The sequence below is a fragment of the Salvelinus namaycush genome, chromosome 17 (assembly GCF_016432855.1).
Source record: "Salvelinus namaycush isolate Seneca chromosome 17, SaNama_1.0, whole genome shotgun sequence".
Lineage (NCBI taxonomy): Eukaryota > Metazoa > Chordata > Actinopteri > Salmoniformes > Salmonidae > Salvelinus > Salvelinus namaycush.
In genome coordinates, this window is record NC_052323.1 from 2,386,262 (window position 1) to 2,394,910 (window position 8,649).

Below are 8,649 nucleotides of genomic sequence, written 5' to 3' on the forward strand. Positions count from 1 at the left end.
GCATGGATCCACGGTTATTCTAGGAATAAGTAATATTTTAAAACCGAGGCATCCTCGCAATTTGTACAGTTGTTTGGCAAAAATAGGTTAATTAGAAACTCTTTCTGATAGGGTATAGCAATCAAAACATATGCATGGACTCCTGTAGGATGATATGGAAGAAGTGCTATTTGGTAAGCTCCTTTCTTCTTTGTCAATGCACGCTGCACAGGTCATCAGTCACATCATTCTCTATTCGACGATTGATAATATCGTCACCCATCAGACTATAGTCAATTTAATCTTGTCTTTAGGCTATATATATTATTATTGTTATTATTATTATTATTATATGTGAAATTAGTTTCAATATCATTTAGGTGTAGTTTGGCAACTGTTGTCTTACAGTCACAAAATACACTATCATCTTATTTGAGTATTTACAGTCTATGCGTTTCTGGATCAATCAATACATTTTCTGACTGATTACAATTTGCATTTGGTGTCCCGAGGTTTCTTATTACCTATTTTAACATAAATGCATTCATTTAGCAATTTATTATTTATTATGGAATATTTATACAATTGAAATATCAACGGTCAGAATGACCGTCATGGCCATTCTAGTAGTTATGGCATTCCGGTGCTCTGAGTGTTAATGTGGAATTGCCTATAGTCAGAGACACAAACATTGCTACCTTGTGGTTACCTAAGAGGTGTCAAATGACACTAATTTCCCTCAGAGAGACTGATCACTAGACTAGATTGGAAAGAAGACTCCAAACCAGGCATCTCAGAGACATTACAGGGACTTTTTCAGAGGACGTGATAGAGCATATGTTTCCCACATGTGTGCCATGATCAGCCTTTAAAAGCACTTCATTATTACAAATGTGAATGTCACAGGGCGGTAGTCAATGTGACAGGAAGCCTTAAGAGTTTTTGGGAACAGGAATGATGGTAGTCAGATTGAAACATGTGGGGATTACAGACTTGGACAAGGAGACTGCACATGCCCTGAGGACATGCCCTGGAAATCGTCTGGCCCTGCGGTCTTACGAGTATTGACCCATTTAAAAACATTACTCACGTCAGCCTTGGAGAGAGAGATCACCCAGTCCTCCGGATCTACAGGGGCCCTAATGCAGAGCTCTGTGTTGTTTTTGTCAAAGCGTGCATAAAAGGCATTGAGTTTGTCTGGTAGAGAGGCATTGTTTGACAGATCACGGCTTCCTTTATAGTCCATAATGTACTGTAGCCCCTGCTACATGCACTGAGTGTCAGAGCCAGTATAATAGGATTTCACCTTGTTACGATATTGTTGTTTGCCTGTTTGATGGCTTTGTGGAGGTTGTAGCAGGACTTCATGTACGTCTTCTTGTCCTCAGCAATATCCTCAGTGTTGGCTGTGATAGCCCTGTAAGTGGTAGCTCTGTCCTTTAGCTTAGCACACACCACTGTGTTAATACAGGGCTTTTGATTGGGGAAGCAGCGAACCTTCAACGTGGGGATGATGTCGGAGATGCATTTCCTGATGACGCTGGTTGCGGAGATGGTTAGCTCGTCAATGCTATCGGCAGAGTCCTGGAACATATTCCAGTCAGCACTAGCAAAGCAGTCCAGCAGCATAGTCTCTGATACGGTAGACCATTTTTCTATGCAGTTTGTCACGGGTACTTCCTGTATGAGATTCTGTTTGTAAACAGGAAGCATGAGTATGGCATCATACTCATGCTCCGGCGCCTCCAAAATGGCGCCGGAGGAGATGGCCGCCGTTTTACGGTCTCCTAACCAATTGTGTAATTATGTGTTTTTTTTGGCGATATTTGTAAATTATTTTGTACATAATGTTTCTGCAACCGTATCTTACGGAAGAAAAGAGCTTCTGGATATCAGGACAGCGATCACTCACCTCGGATTAGACGAAGATTTCTTCAACAACAACAACAACAAGCAGGACCCACAGGTTATTCTCTAAAGGAAGCGACGCAGAGGACGAAGAGCCGGATGCCTCGTCCGGACCCGCAGAAGGCAACTAGGAAAGCTGCCGTTACCGTCAATATTACTCGCCAACGTGCAATCATTGTAATATAAACTAGACGAGGTACGATCACGAATATCCTACCAACGGGACATCAAAAACTGTAATATCCTATGCTTCACGGAATCGTGGCTGCATGACGACATGGATATTCAGCTAGCGGGATACACGCTCTACCGGCAGGATAGAACAGCACAGGGGGGGGGGGGGGGTGGTCTGTGCATATTTGTAAACAACAGCAGGTGCACGAAATCTAAGGAAGTCTCTAGATTTTGCTCGCCTGAAGTAGAGTATATTGTGATAAATTGCAGGCCACACTACTTGCCTAGAGAGTTCTCAGCTAAAGGGTAGAGCTGCTGCTTTCAAGGTGCGGGACTCTAACCCGGAAGCTTACAAGAAATCCCGCTATGCCCTGCGACGAACCATCAAACAGGCAAAGGGTCAATACAGGACTAAGATTGAATCATACTACACCGGCTGCGACGCTCATCGGATGTGGCAGGGCTTGCAAACTATTACAGACTACAAAGGGAAGCACAGCCACGAGCTGCCCAGTGACACGAGCCTACCAGACGAGCTAAATCACTTCTATGCTCGCTTCGAGGCAAGCAACACTAAGGCATGCATGAGAGCGTCAGCTGTTCCGGACGACTGTGTGATCACGCTCTCCGTAGCCGACGTGAGTAAGACCTTTAAACAGGTCAACATACACAAGGCTGCGGGGCCAGACGGATTACAAGGACGTGTGCTCCCGGCATGTGCTGACCAACTGGCAGGTGTCTTCACTGACATTTTCAACATGTCCCTGATTGAGTCTGTAATACCAACATGCTTCAAGCAGACCACCATAGTCCCTGTGCCCAAGAACACAAAGGCAACCTGCCTAAATGACTACAGACCCGTAGCACTCACGTCCGTAGCCATGAAGTGCTTTGAAAGGCTGGTAATGGCTCACATCAACACCACTATCCCAGAAACCCTAGACCCACTCCAATTTGCATACCGCCCAAACAGATCAACATATGATGCAATCTCTATTGCACTCCACACTGCCCTTTCCCACCTGGACAAAAGGAACACCTATGTGAGAATGCTGTTCATTGACTACAGCTCAGCGTTCAACACCATAGTACCCTCAAAGCTCATCACCAAGCTAAGGAACCTGGGACTAAACACCTCCCTCTGCAACTGGATCCTGGACTTCCTGACAGGCCGCCCCCAGGTGGTGAGGGTAAGTAGCAACACATCTGCCACGCTGATCCTCAACACTGTAGCTCCCCAGGGGTGCGTGCTCAGCCCCCTCCTGTACTCCCTGTTCACCCACGACTGCATTGCCAGGCACGACTCCAACACCATCATTAAGTTTGCTGACGACACAACCGACAACGACGTGACAGCCTATAAGGAGGAGGTCAGAGACCTGGCCGGGTGGTGCCAGAATAACAACCTATCCCTCAACGTAACCAAGACTAAGGAGATGATTGTGGACTACAGGAAAAGGAGCACCGAGCACGTCCCCATTCTCATCGACGGGGCTGTAGTGGAGCAGGTTGAGAGCTTCAAATTCCTTGGTGTACACATCAACAACAAACTAGATTGGTCCAAACACACCAAGACAGTCGTGAAGAGGGCACGACAAAGCCTATTCCCCCTCAGGAAACTAAAAAGATTTGGCATGGGTCCTGAGATCCTCAAAAGGTTCTACAGCTGCAACATCGAGAGCATCCTGACCGGTTGCATCACTGCCTGGTATGGCAATTGCTCTGCCTCCGACCGCAAGGCACTTCAGAGGGCAGTGCGTACGGCCCAGTACATCACTGGGGCAAAGCTACCTGCCATCCAGGACCTCTACACCAGGCGGTGTCAGAGGAAGTCCCTAAAAATTGTCAAAGACCCCAGCCACCCCAGTCATAGACTGTTCTCTCTACTACCGCATGGCAAGCGGTACCGGAGTGCCAAGTCTAGGACAAAAAGGCTTCTCAACAGTTTTTACCCCCAAGCCATAAGACTCCTGAACAGGTAAACCAAATGGTTACCCGGACTATTTGCATTGTGTGCCCCCCCAACCCCTCTTTTACGCTGCTGCTACTCTCTGTTTATCTTATATGCATAGTCACTTTAACTATACATTCATGTACATACTACCTAAATTGGCCCGACCAACCAGTGCTCCCGCACATTGGCTAACCGGGCTATCTGCATTGTGTCCCACCACCCGCCAACCCCTCTTTTTACGCTTCTGCTACTCTCTGTTAATCATATTTGCATAGTCACTTTAACGATACCTACATGTACATGCTACCTCAATAAGCCTGACTAACAGGTGTCTGTATATAGCCTTGCTATTCTTTTTTCAAATGTCTTTTTACTGTTGTTTTATTTCTTTACCTACACACACACACACACACACACACACACACACACACACACACACACACACATACCTTTTTTTCCCGCACCATTGGTTAGAGCCTGTAAGTAAGCATTTCACTGTAAGGTCTACACCTGTTGTATTCGGCGCACGTGATAAATAAACTTTGATTTGATTTGATCTGATTTGCCGAAGGGGGGAAGAGGGGCGGGCTTGTATGCTTGCTTGTGGGTTGAGTAACAGTGGTTTAGGACTTTATTGGCCCTAGTGACGAAGGAGACGTGTTGCTAGAAGTTGGGCATCACGTGTTTTAGTGACGCTGAATTTTAATCACCGGCAATAAGAAAAGTAGTCTCTGGGTGCATGAATCCAATGTCCTGTCCGCTTGGTGAATGGAGAATCCATTGTGTTGGATAGTCATGGGGGGTATCTTGTCCGAAAGCCATGTTTCAGAAAAACAGAGTATTGCAGTTATGAGAGTCCCGTTGACAGCAAATCCACAATCAGAGGTCATCCATTTTATTATCAAGTGACTGTACATTTGGCCAATAGAATGGAGGGAAGTGGTGGCTGATTTTCACATCACCTTAGACTCACCAGGATGCCCACTCTCCTGCTTTTTTTTCATCTGCGTTTCCTCTTGGGTAGCCGAAGATTTGGTCGGAGGTACACAAAGAGCCCAGGGCAGATCCAAGAGCTCATTAGGGCAGCTCTTGGCCAGTTAGAAAAGACTCAAGACTGAGGCCGGGACATTGATAGCAGCCCTCGATATTATGAAGCACAAATAAGAACAGCTCTCCCATTGTCTGGAGTCTTCGTCACCCAGTCACAATCCTCAGCTGCTCTGGCTGCTGTGCCCTGCTGATGGTGACATCACGGTCACACGATAAGTACCAGGCATGTCACTAGCCCCAGATAGGCATAGGCTAGTGTTCCCAGTCAGTGTGCATAAACTGACTATTAACTGAAACCTGATGCCTGGCCTGTTCTCATCCTCCATAATGTTAATCCAGGCCCTGTCTCATGAAAGGGAGGTTACTACCTCAAAGTCCCTTTGTGAAGGAGAAATCCCTCCAGCAACAAAGTTCAAAGGCGGAGAAGGCAGGGTCATTAATGCACATGACTGTCGAGACCAAGAGAGAGAGGGAAGGAGGGAAAGAGGGTGGGATGTGTGCAGTGAGGCAGGCACCATGGGATTTTTTTTAAACTATGCATGGAGTCTGGGGCTTGAAACATATGCAAGAGACCACTAAACTGCAGACGAGTATATTTAGAAGCTCTTGTTTGGGGATAATTGGTTTCAGAAGACTGAGATTTCCAATTATCTACTGGGCCTCTGGGATAGGCGGGCTGTGTTGCGTGGGAAGAGGTGGGGGTGGGTGGACAGTGGAGGAGGGGTGGGGGTCAGCGGGACCAGCTGATCTCTGTTGCTAACGGGCTGAGCTGAGCAGCGCAAACATCCCCTTAACCCTCCGAATAAGGAGAGCACAAGTATTCCCCTGTCTCGCCCCTACTTTTCTCTGGACAACAGTAGGCACGGAAGACCAATGAGATTTCTCAGCTCGCAAAGTCCCACAAGGCCAGCATCTTAAACCAAAAATGTAAACATCTGGCAAACGTTTATATTGACCACAGATGGGTTGAGGAGATCAGGTCATTTGAGAAAACACAGTTTAGTGTAGATCCAAGCCATCACATTTTTCTGGCAGTTGGGAGTAGTGATTTTACATGAAAATAATAATATCTTAACTGATGAACATGTTAGATGAACATGATGAGTACATTTACATTTAAGTCATTTAGCAGACGCTCTTATCCAGAGCGACTTACAAATTGTAAAGTTCATACATATTCATCCTGGTCCCCCCGTGGGGAATGAACCCACAACCCTGGCATTGCAAGCGCCATGCTCTACCAACTGAGCCACACGGGACCAGTAGACATGGTTCATACGAATGCCAAATAAAGAGCGGGGTCTTTCTCAACATCTTGAACTAAATGGCAAACTTCATGATAGAGCAGCAGAACAATGGTAATGGTACCATATGCAATTTCTACAAATCAGAGGGAAATACAAGCATTGGTGCAATGATACAGAATATTCTCCAATAGTATTTTCTGAGTCTGAAGAGATATTGGGTATGCTTATTAATGTGATGTCTAATATCTGTGGAGGCTGCAACAGTAGGGTGCAGTTGAACTCCTCTTTACTTAACAGATAAAACATGAACAATCTATTGCTTTCAGGGCTGTATAATTGATCCCTCACACTCACATGAAGCACAAATGGCAACTGGAACCTAGAGACACTGCAGACAGGCTAGCTCTGTCAGCAGCACACAACAGCCTCTCACATTTACCACACAGCACCCCTGTCACATGGAAGGCATGGTACACTCTTAGAAAAAAACTTTTCCAAAATAGTTATTTGGCTGTCCCCCATAGAAGAACCCTTTTTTGGTTCCAGGGAGTACCCTTTTTTGGAAAGGTTGGACACTCTGTGGAAAGGGTTCTACATGGCACCCAAAAGGGTTCTACCTGGAACCAAAAAGGCTTCTTCGAAGGGTTCTTCTACGGGGACAGCCGAAGAACCCATTTAGGTTCTATATAGCACCTTTTTTTCTAAGGGTGTATCGCACAATGACACGGCTTCTCAGTAGGAGGGTTAATAAAGCAGAGCAGTGGGTCATACATCTCTGTGATTTTTCATGTCAAATGTTCAGTAATGTGTGTCAGTGGCAGCACATTGTGTATAGAACTCTTTTGAATTTAAGAAATGAAAGTAGTCCATATTTGTTCTAGTCTACCATGTGAATAGATGCAGTACAGCAAATAACTTGTATTTTATTTGTTGTGGATTTACAAGTGGAGTTACATAAATTAAAAATGCCGTATGTAGTCTATATAGAAATGAATGAAAGAAAAATATAAAATGCACTCAATCCCGCTCATAAACTTATTGAATGGGAGAGCATTCTACGATATGAAAAGGACTGCTTAGGCGGGGGTAACAGAACTGTTTCATACACATTCCAGACTAATAGTCAAGACAATATAAAAAAAATAACAAATTAGAAGTACATCATTAGCTATTCGAATTGCAAAGACTCACCTTAAATCCTTATTTTATAGTGTCAGACATTTAAAATGACAATGTCTTCATCAAAATCGTCCAGTAGCATAATATCTTCAGTAGGCACTTATCAGCATCTTGTTATTATCCCAAAAAATAATCCCATTTGTGAGATGATGCTCGACATCATCAGTACAGTAAATATGCCAACTCTAGTTTCACTACGTTCGCGTGGCTGACGTAAGGTTACACTGTTAATTTTCTTCTTTTTTTCTTACGGAAAACCGATGCGTGGGGAATTCCTAGCAGTCACATTTTCCCTAAGAAATGATTGGCCAGCATTAGGGATTCGGTTGGGGAAAAAAACAGGATGTTGTGAAAAATAATGTAATGTTGGTTACTCATATTGAGAAACTTACTGGGATAGGCTAGAATAAACTACGTATCGGACTTTTAACTGAAATGAAAAGGATATCGACTATTCGTTTTTATTATCTTAATCATTATCTTTAGCAGATTGTTATAACACCAATTAAATTTACAATCACGAGCAAAAAAGCATTGAATATACAACTTCAAGGATGTGGCTCACATCGAAACCAAATGCACACTGTCCCGTGTGGTATAAACAGTACTGGCTACACTTTCAAACCCGCCCACTTAAGGGATCGCAGTTTTGGTACATTGCCTATTTTGGGAATTTACTTTATGTTATAAATATGACAGTGTGGATAGGCTTCTATGGGTTGTCCAGTTGAACAGTAAGATATATTTCAGACATAATCATATAGGCTGATAATACATCGGTCCTGCTTTGTTTCCCAATTGATTGGGAAATTACAGTCTTTGATTGGGAAACAATTACAAGTTCGCGCTACAAGAACGAGACAATATTAAAACAGTGCATTCCCATACCGGGAGTCGAACCCGGGCCGCCTGGGTGAAAACCAGGAATCCTAACCGCTAGACCATATGGGAACCGATGTAGTTGCAGCACTCAACTATATCTGAAATCCATGGGGATACTTTTTTTATTGATTTCAAACGTGTCAGTTATAGTTAGCTGGTCCTCCTACACCGGCCCTCCTCCATTCCATTATTATTTTCTAGATTATTACAGATAGACTGTAATTGTTTTAAAGCCTGAATTTAACACATTTCTGCTATTCATGGGAATTCACCCCC

At 44.3% G+C, this 8,649-nt stretch overlaps 1 non-coding gene across 1 annotated transcript; it reads right to left on the bottom strand.

The window, feature by feature from the left end:
• Positions 1 to 8,370: 8,370 nt before the first annotated feature.
• On the bottom strand, positions 8,371 to 8,442 carry trnae-uuc. Its single transcript has one exon. It is a non-coding gene; the product is annotated as a tRNA-Glu (tRNA).
• Between the last annotated feature and the right edge of the window lie 207 nt (positions 8,443 to 8,649).